The sequence below is a fragment of the Sorex araneus genome, chromosome 1 (assembly GCF_027595985.1).
Source record: "Sorex araneus isolate mSorAra2 chromosome 1, mSorAra2.pri, whole genome shotgun sequence".
In the NCBI taxonomy this organism is placed as follows: Eukaryota; Metazoa; Chordata; class Mammalia; order Eulipotyphla; family Soricidae; genus Sorex; species Sorex araneus.
This window is the reverse complement of record NC_073302.1, coordinates 237493480-237506483: the sequence shown is the minus strand read 5'-3', so window position 1 is coordinate 237506483 and position 13004 is coordinate 237493480. Positions and strand designations below refer to the sequence as shown.

Genomic DNA, 13004 nt, shown 5'->3' with positions numbered 1-13004 from the left:
GACAATTAGTAGACCACAGGATAATGCAAATACAACTGTGTGTATACTAGGAAATCTAAAACTGTATGTATCTTGCTTTGTTGTAGTGTTTTCTTTACTCATTGAACCCTTTGTACCTCAGAAGTGTCTTGTATAACTTCTTTTATAACTATTACCATACTGCTTCCCACTTCTTCCCTCTTATCAGAATCTTATGATTATATTGGACTTACGAATATTTCCCAGAAAAATCTTCCCTCCTTAAGGTCGCTAATTTAGTCAGAACTACAAAGTCTCCTTTACATAAAAACAGCATGCACAAAACCTTTTGAGGTTAGAGCATGAGTATTTTTTTGCATTTGTGTTTTTGGAAGCCACACCCAGTGGTCCTCAAACCTTACTCCTGGCTCTTTGGTTAGTTGGATTCAAATGCAAAAGCCTAACCTGTTGTACTATTACTCCAGATTCAGAGAATGGGTACCTTTAGGGACGATTATTCAACCATTTTTAAGAGGGAAAGAGGGACCTGAGACCTCCAGGCCCCCTTCCTGGCTGAGGCCTCACTGGAGTACCTGGCTGGAAGAAACCCTGCATGCCCCAGGAATGCCAGAAGTGAACACCAATCCCTGTACTGGCACTGAAGCGACCTGTGTCTCCTTGCACAGGTGAGACGGCTGGAGGGCATGGCCTCTGCAGTGGCGGCTGCTCATCAGGCCACAGTTATTTTTCCCTCTCCCAGCATTTTGGACTCACAGCTCAGTCTCCATATTTAATTCTGAAAAGGACATTCTGGCTATCCCAATCACATTAAGCCAATAGTCCACTAGCCTAGTCAAATCAAAATACTCCACCCAAACACCAAAATAACAGTGAACACAAAGAATTGTACAATCCCAATAAAAAAGTACACATCTCCTGAAGCCACAGTAGTGACCTCACATAAGGCATAGAGAAGCACCAAAGAGGTAATATTCTTTTTTTTTTTTTTTTTTTTTTTTTGCTTTTTGGGTCACACCTGGCGATGCACAGGGGTTACTCCTGGCTCTGCACTCAGGAATTACTCCTGGCGGTGCTCAGGGGACCATATGGGATGCTGGGAATCGAACCTGGGTCGGCCACGTGCAAGGCAAATGCCCTACCCTCTGTGCTATTGCTCCAGCTCGAGGTAATATTCTTAAAGGGAAAAGAGACCACCATCAACCAAGCCCATCTAGAATCCTCCCTTGCAGCGAGAGGTGGTCACTGATAATGAACTAAAGGAACCCACCTCCGTACTTCCACAGCAATATGAAGAAATAGCACAGATCACTCCCCCCACAAACACACACATACACACACACACAAGGAGTAGATGAAGAAAATAGCCCTGAAGCCTCATTAGGAAATTCCCACAAATATAATCTCTCAGACAAAGAATTCAGAGATGAAATGTGAGGATGTTCAACAAACTCAAAGAAACTGTGGAACAGACATCCAGCAAATCAAAGGAGGACATGAGAGAAACAGTGGAATGGAAAGCCACAAAATACAGGAAGAAATGAGAGCAGAAATTTTTTAAAAAGCTATAAACAGAAGTGTCACGAATAAATTTGGTAGATAAAATTAAAAAAACTCAGTGGATGCCCTCAGCAGTAGAATGGTAGCAGCCAAAGACAGAATCAGTGAGCTTGAAGATGAGCTGCAGGAAGCTTCCAGGCAACAAACAATGGGGAAAGATCTCAAAAGAGCTTTAGGGCAAATCAGAGACCTAGGGGATGATTCCAAGAGGAACAACATAAGAATCATCGGAGTACCAGAAGGACAGAGGACAATGAAAAAGCCAAAGTTAAAGAAATCATTGCTGAAAAGTTCTCAGAGCTGGAGAATGCAGACATCCAGATCCTGGGAGCCTAAGGGGTGCCAGCTAAAAGAGACCCTAATAAAATGACTTCAAGATATATCATAGTCAGAATGATGGATGCCACAGATAGAGACACAACACTGCAAGCTGCAAGGTCAAAGAAGGAAATCACATACAAAGGAGCACACCTTAGATTTACAGCAAACCTATCAGAGGAAACCCTCTGTTGGATATCAACCCTAAGTGCTTTAGGCTTCACCAGTGAAGTGCCTCTTTCCTCTTCCCAGAGAAGTTTTCCATGCCCTTGTTAGCATCCCAAATTTGGTTAAAGTCTATCTTCAACCTTTCCCTTGTGTTGGATATTAATCCTAAGAGCTTTAGGCTTCATCAGTGAATTTCCCCCTTTCTTCCTCCCTGAGAAGTTTAACATGCCCTTGTTAGCATCCCTAACTTAGTTAAAATTTATCTTTAACATTTCCCTTGTATTTTACCTCTCATTGTCACAGTTCCCCAAGTCAATCTTGATTACTTGTAAGCCAAAACTTTCTGGTAATTCTGAACTTATATTTGTACTGCTTTGTATTTGAAGTGCTGTATATTTGTACCTGCTTTTCTATTTCCCCTATAGCCTTTATAAATTTTAGTATGGAGCAATGTTCTTTGGTTAAACACAGAAAGACCACTAATGTTCTTAATATTGGGGAGTTGGCTGACTCTGAAATGTATCTGCTCCTGGTCATGATTACTTGGTCATAATTACTTGACTCAGGCTTCAGTTTCTGTAGCTCTTAACACCCCAAAGGGTGGTCCTGCTGTGGGATTGGGATGGACCCGGGGTGAGTGGCAAAGCTACCCAGCATCAAAATGGGACATTCTAGAAAGCATAAATGCATGGTCTTGATGCAAACTGTTACAACTTAAGAGACAGGACCCCCATGGGGAAGGACAAGCTGAACTGGCCTGAGGACTAAGTCTGGGATTTACAGTAAGAGCCTTGCTTGCTCTCAATCCAGAGAACTAAGTGTTGGGATCTTTGTCTCTTACTGTGTTTATCCAAACAACTGCAAGTACTGATAACTTATGCAACTAGAGGGAAAGATAAAAGCAATTTAGATGTCCCTTGGAGACTGAGTGTCTTCTTGCGTTGATCTCCCCAAGAGAATTTCCTCTGCCAAATTTTCATCTATGTAAATGACACCTGGACTTACCACAACCCCCTTCAGATGTCCTATAAGTATATACTAGCAACTCTGCATAAACAGGCCATTTTCACCATCAGGCTGTGGTCCCCATCTCCCCGTCTCTCTATCTCTCTGTTGGGGAACACTGGGGAGGTGGGGTAGTGGGGAGGTGGCTCTGGGCCACGGAACGCAACGTGCATCACAGCTGCAGTCCCAGAGGTTTACTTTGTGAATTTACAACCCTCCATGCCCAAAGACAATGGTGGGATGTAGTAAAAATAAAAGTCAATGAAATGAACGCTTCACCAAGAACATTTTATCTGGCTAAACTCTCACTCAAACTCAAAGGAATATATACTATTTTATGGATAAAAAACAGCTCAGGAACTTCATAGAACCAAAACCAAACTTAAAAGAAGGACTAAAAGGGCTACTTTAAGACAAAAAAAAAAAAAAACCTAACAAGCACAACAAACCCCTGCAGAAAGATGGCATAAAACCCATGACAATAATCTCTCTCAATGTCAATGGTCTAAATGCACCAATTAAGAGAAACAGAGTGGGGGCTGGAGTGATAGCACAGCGGCTAGGACGTTTGCCTTGCACGTGGCGACCTGGGTTCAAATCCCAGCATTCCATATGGTCCCCTGAGCACCGCCAGGGTTGATTCCTGAGTGCAGAGCCAGGAGTGATCCCGGTACATTGCTAGGTGTGACCCAAAAAGCAAAAAAAATGAGAGAAACAGAGTGGCAAAATGGATTCAGAAACTGGACCCAATATTCTGCTGCCTACAAGAAACACATTTGAACAGTCAGAACAAACACAGACTCAAAGTCAAAGGACAGAAAACAATCCTGCAAGCAAACAACTCCCTCAAAAATGCTGGGTTGGCTATACTAGTATCCGAAAACATAGATTTCAAATTGAAAGAGATTAGAAGGGACAGCAAAGGCCATTTTTATTAATCAAGGGATATGAACAGAAGGAAGAAATGACATTCCTAAATGTATACACACCCAATGAGGGACCAGGTGAATACTTAAAACAACTGCTAACAGATTTTAAGGAGGACATTGTTAGCAACATAATAGTAGTTGGAGAGTTCAACACAGTCTTATCACCTCTGGATAGAACAAGAATAAAACTCAACAAGGAAACACTGGTTTTGAAAGAAGAAATAGAAGAAAGAGGGCTAGTAGATCTATACAGGGCTATACCTCCCCCCAAAAAAAGAATACACATTCTTTTCCAGTGCACACGGAACATTTTCCAAAATAGACCATGTTTTGGGTCACAAAACATACCTCAATAAAATCAGGAAGATAGAAATTGTATCAACTATCTTTTCAGACAACAATGCACTGAAGATAGAAGTTAATCACACACAGACGTGGAGAACCAAATCAAACACCTGGAAATTAAACAACTAAATGTTGAACAATGAGTGGATCAGGAAGGAAATCAAGGAAAAAATCAAAAGATATCTGGACACAAATGAGAATGAAGACACGAGCTGCCAGAACCTATGGGACACAGCTATAGCTGTGTTAAGGGGAAAATTTTTAGCTCTGCAAGCATTTCTCAGGAAGGAAGAAAGGGCCCACATAAATAACCAGACTTCACAGCTCAAGATCTTAGAAAAGGACTAACAAAAGGAGCCCAAACCAGGCAGAAGGAAAGAAATAATAAAACTTAGAGCAGAAATTAATTACATGGAAACCCAAAAAACAATCTGAAAGATCAATGAAACCAAGAGCTAATTCTTTGAGAAAATAAGCAAGATTGATAAACCACTAGCAAGACTCACAAATAAAGAGGAGAGAGAACGCTAATTAACTGAATCAGAAATAAAGAGGGGACATCACAACAGAAACCAAAGAAATTCAAAAGATAATCAGAGACTACTTTGAAAGTTTGTATGCCACGAAACAAGAGAACCTAGAAGATATGGATAAATTCCTGGATTCCTATAATCTCCAAAGACTGAACCAAGAAGATTCTGAATACCTGAATAGACCTATTACTATCAAGGAAATTGAAACTGTAATAAAAAGTCTTCCCCAAAACAAAAGCCCAGGTCCACACGGAACCACTAGCCAATTCTTCCAAACATTTAAAGAGGATTTTTTTTTTTGCCAGTTCTTCTCAAGGCTTTTCCAGTAAACTGAAGAACAGGAACTCTTCCAAACAGTTTCTACGAGGCACATATCTCCCTAATACCAAAAGGAAACAGATACCACTAAAGGAGAAAACTACAGGCCAATATCCCTGATGAACATGGATTGGAAGATCCTCAACAAAATATTAGCAAACAGAATCCAACAACTCATCAAAAAGATCATACACCATGACCAAGTGGGATTCATTCCGGGGATGCAAAGATGGTTTAACATTCGGAAATCAATCAACATAATCCATCATATCAACAAAAGTAAAGATAAAAATCATATGATCATATCAATAGATGCAGAGAAAGCATTTGACAAGATCCAGCACCCGTTTATGATAAAAACTCTCTCCAACATGGGTTTTGAAGAAATTTTCCTCAATATAGTCAGAGCCATCTACAACAAACCTACAGCAAGCATTATCCTCCATGGGGGAAAAACTAAGAGCCTTCTTTCTATGATCAGGGGTAAGACAAGGATGCTCACTCTCACCACTTCTGTTCATTATAATACTGGAATTACTTTCAATAGCGGTTAGACAAGAAAAAGGTATAAAGGGCATCCAAATAGGAAAGGAATAAATAAAATCCTCACTATTATCAGATGACATGATACTATATTTAGAGAATCCTAAGGCCTTTACCAAGAAACTCCTAGAAACAATAGACTTGTACAGAAAAGTCAAAGGCTACAAAATCAACACCCAAAAGTCCATGGCTTTCCTATAAGCAAATAATGAGACAGAAGAAAGTGACATATAAAAAGCAATTCCATTCACAATCATGCCCTGGAAAATTCAGTACCTTGGAATCAGCTTAACTAAAGAGGTAAAGGACCGGTACAAAGAAAACTACAAAACACTACTTCACGAAATAAAAGAGGACACGAGGAAATAGAAACATATTTCCTGTTCATGGATTGGGAGAATTAACATTGTCAAAATGGCAATACTTCCCAAAGGATTAAACAGATTCAATCCAATCACTATAAAGATACCCATGAAATTTTTCAAAGAAATGGATCAAACACTCCTGAAATTTGTATGGAACAACAAACCCCCACGAATAGCTAAAGCAATTCTTGGTAAAAAGAAGATGAAGGCAATACCTTCCCCAACCTCAAACTCTACTACAAAGTGGTAATAATTAAAACAGCATGGTACTGGAACAAAGGCAGAGCCACAGATCAATGGAACAGGGCTGAATGTCCTTACACACACACCCTCAAAAATATGATCATCTAATCTTTGATAAGGGAGCAAGAAATGTGAAGTGGAGCAAGGAAAGCCTCTTTAACAAATGGTGCTGGCTAATTGGACAGCTACATGCAAAAAAAGAATGAGTTCAGACCTCTACCTAACACCATGCATGTCCCAGTGGAAAACCAGTAGGACCGTTCTGTTGTACAAGAAAGGAGACATCCATGACATTGGCAACTATCGCCCAATCTGCCTGCTGTCTGTCGTCTACAAGTTGTTCACTCGTGTCATCCTGAATAGAATAGGCAGAACACTAGTCGAAGGACAACCATGCGAGCAATCCGGGTTCCGAAGGAGATTCAGCACAATAGACTATATCCACACAGTGACCAAACTCATTGAAGTTTCGAGAGAGTTCAAGATGCCGCTGTCTAACGTTCATCGACTTAAAGAAGGCCTTCGATTCTGTTGAGACTGAGGTGGTCATCAAAGCCCTGGCCAAACAGGGCAGTCAAACTCAGTATATCAAAATCCTCCTCGAGTTGTATTGTGGATTCACCACCAGGATCTCACCATTCTACAAGGAAGTGATCATTGATGTAAAGAAAGGCGTGCCCCCCACTTCTCCGCACCCGCAGCCCCAGCATGAGTGAGGAAGAGGAGGGAGCTGCTTTGGACACCAGCAGCCCGCCAGCAACCTGCAGTATGTGACTTGAGCGTTTCCGCCAGGTCCCCCGTGCGGGGGCCCGGTGTTTCTCTTTTTTTTTAATCTCTCTCTCTCTCTCCTTCAACTTCTCCTGAGCACAGCACAGCCTCCACCCCACTTCTCTGAGCACAAAATGGAGAGACGCACCCAAATGCGCGGCGCGGCTGGCGGGAGATCGAGGGCGGGGAAGTACCGGTCTCCGCCCACATCGGACACTTAAAGAGAGTGCAGCCACGTGGGCTTTCCCACTTCTCCGCGCCCGCAGCCCCAGTATGACGGAGGAGGACAAGGGAGCTTTCCCACTTCCGCCTGTGCGGGGGGCCCGGTATTTCTCTAGGTCTTCCCATCTTATGAGCATCATAAAAGGGTAAAAGACTGTAGTGATAGAATTTCAGACAGAATTTTCCCTGGACTTTAGACAGAAACCCAAAACCGCGCGGCCACGGCTGCGGCCGCACGACCTAATGTCATCTTAGTATCAGCAATATGTAATGGTTCCTTCTTAATGGGTCGGACTTTTGTGGGAGATCCTAACAAGAATAGTAAGTATTTTGTTGAAATATTGAAGGCAATCAAAATGGTAGCCATCTCTCTAGACTGAACTAAGCTATATCCCCAAGCCGGCTGAGAAGAAATATCCTTCTTTCTCGGGAAGAAAAGCGGCGTGGTGTCAAACATAGTGTGATGTCCATTAAGCAAACAGACCTGGTGGCATGGGAATGGGATATAAGGGGGAAAATTATGTACATGGACCAGCGGGACGCTGGTGGTATCTCGAGCCGGAGCCGATGTCAGCGTAAGACCTTTGGTTCCAGAAACTGCTTGCAGACACTCTACTAGACTATCAACTAAGCCAGAGCCCCACGCCGGCTGATGACGGGAAATAACCATCCTCTTTGGTTTTTTTTTCCCTTTGTCAGACAGCGTGGCGATTACTAAACAGGTGTGAACTCGGTGGCGCGGGGCAAGGGGGAAAATGAAAAGTTATGTAACAAATAGCGGGACTTAATATCTCCCACTTGAGATATAACAAACAGCGGGACTTAATATCGCCCACTTGAGCAAATCGAAGATCAATGGGACTACAAGTGACACAAGTGATACAAGTGATCTAAACTATAATTTATATTTTATATCTTGTACTTTAATAATATGTACAAAATAAAATAAAGTAAAATAAACTAATTCTGAAAGAACTTTTATTTTCTACTTTACCGCTGCAATATACATAGTTTCAGTATACATAGCTTCAGTATAGCTTTCAACATACATAGCTTCATCTCTGACTACAAATATCTCAAGGAATTGAACAGTTATCTTCTTTCCTCCTAACTTCCAATCAACCTAAGACCCTTAAGAGCTCAAGACTCCAAATAATTGTACCTGACTTTTATCTAATCAATAAATTAGTGAAAGGACAAGCTAAATCTGTAAAATATACATCTACTTAGGCTTGAGGTAATGACTGCTTCAAACCAAGAAAATTTGAAACTACTTTTGAAGTGTTTTGAAGCACTGTTTATAAGCATATACAATTCTGTCCCTAAGGAAATAAGAAGTGATGATGAGTCATATACCTTTTCACATTGCCTGTGTCTCATCATTAGACTTCAATGTTGTTAAGCCATTCAGACTTTTTCCATGTTTAGGATTAAAAGTTGTAATGTTTTTTATATAAATAATCATAATGTATTTCATTTAAAGCACAAAAACATGGACCATCTCCTGCAAGTGGTTGAATATATCTTTCCCAAACAGAAAATGCATTGAAGTTATAAAATCTCTCTGGAACAGCAAAGTCATCTTAGCCCTAGTTTCTAGACTTAGTTCTATCTTCCAAAATCCTTTCTTCAAGTTTATAACTAAGGTCACCTTGGCAGACCTTACTGATTCTTTTAGATAATTAGTTCTCAACATGGAGGAGATGTGTGATGTATTATGAACATCTGCTCCCAGTTGTTAACACTAAATGTGTTGGCTACTTGGGGCAGGAGTTCAAAGTCACTAGAAAGTTTCAAAGCTCTCATGCTAGAGAAATATCTCCCAAACATTAGTGTGTGAGCTCTGCTCTCTAAATTGTGTACCGATTTATTCATTGATTCTGGAATTTATTTACCCAGTCTATGTACATATAATTCAATGATATTTTATTATAGCTTAACATGTTATAGGCACTAGACATAAGTAATGGAAAAAATGCAGACCTTGACCTTGTGATACCTACATTTTTCAAGAGAGGAGAGCCAACAAACAAATACATAGCAGGTCATCAAATAACATTATATCACTATAAGATTGATGAGACAAACAATTGATTCCTCGTAGAGGTATGTGAGGATTGTGCATTGTTCCTAGGTGTATACAGGGTCCCTTTGGATACTCAGTTTCTTCCCACATCTCAAAGGTGAGTAGGTGAGGTACATTTGTATTTTAAACTGTTCAATTAACTGAGTGGTGTCTCTCTCTCTCTCTTTCTGTGTGTTTGTGTATGTGTGTGAAAGAGAGAGAGAGAGACTGTGTGTGAGAGTGCTGTCCTGTCCAGAATTAATTCCTGTCTTGTGCACTTAGATGCAGGGATAAGTACTAGACACAAGCAATCCTGAACTGAAATTAGTAGGTAGGAAAATGAATGAATAAAATTAGTAAAAAAAATTTACAAAGTATACTGAAATGAACAGAAACTTCCCCAAAGAAGAAATCTGAATGGCTGAGATACACATGAGAAAATGCTCTACATCACTAATTATCAGGGAGAATGCAGATCAAAACAATGAAATACCATCTCACAACACAGAGAATGGCCCACATCCAAAAAAACAAAAGCAACTGGTGTTGACTTGGATGTGGGGAAAAAGGACTCTTCTTCACTGCTGGTGGGAATTCCAACTGGTTCAGTCCTTTTGGAAAACAATATGGATGATTCTCAAAAAATTAGAAATTGAGCTCCTATTTGACCCAGCAATACTACCCCTGGGAATATATCCAGGAGAGGCAAAAAGGTATAGTAGAAATGACATCTGCATTTCTATATTCATTGCAGCACTGTTTACAGTAGCCACAATCTGGAAAAAAGCAGAGTGCCCAAAAACAGATGACTGGTTAAAGAAACTCTGGTACATCTACACAATGGAATACTACATAGCTGTCAGAAAACATGAAGTCATGAAATTTGCATGTAAGTGGATCAACATGAAAAGTACCATGTTGAGTGAAATGAGTCAGAAAGAAAGAGACAGACACAGAAAGATCGCACTCATATGTGGAATATAAAGTAGCAGAATGGGACACTAATACCCAAGAGTAGTAGAGATAAGAACCAGGAGGTCTGCCCCACAGCTTGGAAACTTGCTCACATGCTGGGGGAAAAAGCAGCAGAGATAGAGAAGGAAACACCTAGTAGAGAATTTTGGGAGGACCCACTCAGGTTGAAAGCTGCATACCAAAAGTAGACTATAGACCGAACATGATGGCCACTCAATACCTCTATTGCAAACTACAACACCCAACAGGAGAGAGAACAAATGGGAAAGCCCTGCCACAGAGGCAGGGTGGGGCGGTGGGGGTTGGGGGTTAGAGGGATACTGGGAGAATGGGCACTGGTGTAGGGATGTAAACCAAATGCAAACATGAAAGTTCATAAGTTTGTAACTGTACCTCATGGTTATTCACTAATAATTTTTTAAAAAAATTTATAAAGTATAACCATAAAAATATACAGTAATAATCAACAGTACATGAAAATACTCAATGAGTCTGACACATTCTTTGCTTTTGTACTATGTTGTAAAATTCTTTGATTTTGAACTCTGTATGAACGTGCTCTATACAATTTCCACATTGCAGCATTTATTTCTTGATTTAACTGTGTTGCAATGAGTGCTAAAGGTACACCCTAATGTCTATGGGGACACACACATACATACATACACACACATATACATATAGATACCATAAAGTCAAACATAAATCGTATGATATTAGACAAAGTCCAGAAGGTTTAAAAAAGTTTGATGAAAGTGATATATTTTGCTCTCCCATCAACTGTAAAAACAAATCCCAGTAATGCTAAAAAGATGAAAGTTTGTGCTCAAAGCTAATACTGTTAACTCCTACAACTACTTGATTTTTAAGTAGCATATACTTGAATAACTATATATAATCCTGGGGATTGAAGGTGGGCCAGCCACATGCAAGACAAGTGCCCTACCCACTCTGGCCCCAAACTTACATTTCTGAAACAATACAAACCAACATCAGAACTCAAAGTTGCCTATGATTATCTGATTATCCTACAGTTGGTAATGCTTTGATCTTAAGCTCATGCCATTTATTATTTATTATCTGAAACACCAGGAGCTATGAAAGGTTGCATTAATTCTCACTATCATATTACTTGGTGGAAAAATCTAAAAGGGAGAATACCAGAACAGTGTTCCAAGAATGGTTTACTTTTTCTTTCTACCAAGCATCCAAGAATAATGTCAAGCAAATAACCCTGAAATAAAGCTGATCTCCTAGATGGAACTCTAGAAGTGTATTCACCATTCACCTAATTTAGATGACATAACATAATGTTTTTGTCACTTTTCAGCCTCCAAACATAAGCAGCTTGATTCAACCTATGGATCAGGATGTAAGAGCAGCTTTCAAAGTCTACAATTTATGGGATAGTTTAAAACAAATGGCTAAGCTTTTAGATGATAATCTAAGCTCATTGTGGGACATTTTGGTGGGGTAACTATTTAATGAATTTAAAGGTATTATAGGAGATGAAGAGAATTACAGTGAATCTTGCCCTGCATAAAATCCATCAAGTGTGCATTAGGGACTTCCAGAATATGAGTAACCATTGCAATAAGATCAACAGAGGACAGGGACATCAAGCTGGATTTAATGAAATAAATGAAGCAGAGGTAGTGTGGGGAAAAGCTAAAGTAACCCAAAATTATGATTTTATTTAAAAACAGAATCATGCTTTTCAAACATTTAACTGTTTTTCTACTTTCATTGGGAGCACTTTTACACCCTTTTGTATTCTTAGCATGATTTTTAACATTTCTCCAATGTCCTTTCTTAACTATTCATAACAGTATATGCTTCATGGAGTCGTCATGAGGATCAATGGATATAATGCAGCAGGAAAAAAACTGCCAGAATAACATCACTTTTATAAAGAAAGAACAATAATATTAACTAAAAGTATAATGATGGTGCTGGAACCAATGTTGGAGCAATTTCGCCTATTTACAGTTAGATCAGAAGGAAAAAAAATTGGCAAAGCAGAAGAGATAGCACTCTCCATTACTCTACGTTAATCTGTACCCATGTCTGGATTATGTGACTAAAGAGTGGAGGTGATTTAGCCTGAATAAGGACCTGTGAAGACAGAGGAAATGGGGCAAAAGGGTTGGCAAACTGTCTACTGTGTTCTCTATACTGAATCTCTGAATTCAGAGTGTGAGTCAGGGGCTTCCCAAATCATTTCCACAAGGTTGCCTGAAGTTTTTGGTGGTGTGAAGCCATATCTGGTTGTTAACTGATCCCATAATAGAAGTCCGACCGCAAGCAGAGTTACTCTGAAAATAGGTGCCAACATGTAGCACATGATTCTGGGGAATTTTCTTCTTGGCTTCTCTGTGGAGGCTTGTCCTGCTGGAGGATTTCATGCTGTTCACTATTTGATGTCTTGGAAGTTGGCCTTTCAACACATCTCTGTGTGTTAGGACTCAAAACGGCTTCTTCAGTGATGAAATAGCGAGGATTCCAAGTGCCTTCTCAGCCAATTAAATTTAAAACCCCTGAAAACCAGAGGAGCAAAGAGCACAGATGTCTGTGAATTCTGTTACTATCGTGGACCACTCCAGGGAGCTTGCCAATCTAAAACTGTCTTAAATATTGCCCAAGAGAACAATCGAGAGTGGGAGAACTGAAC

The 13004-nt window shown here is 40.1% G+C and overlaps 1 pseudogene; it reads left to right on the top strand.

Moving 5' to 3' along the window:
• The window catches only part of LOC101542121 (COP9 signalosome complex subunit 2-like), a 116608-nt pseudogene that overhangs the window by 78472 nt on the left and 25132 nt on the right, over positions 1 to 13004 (top strand).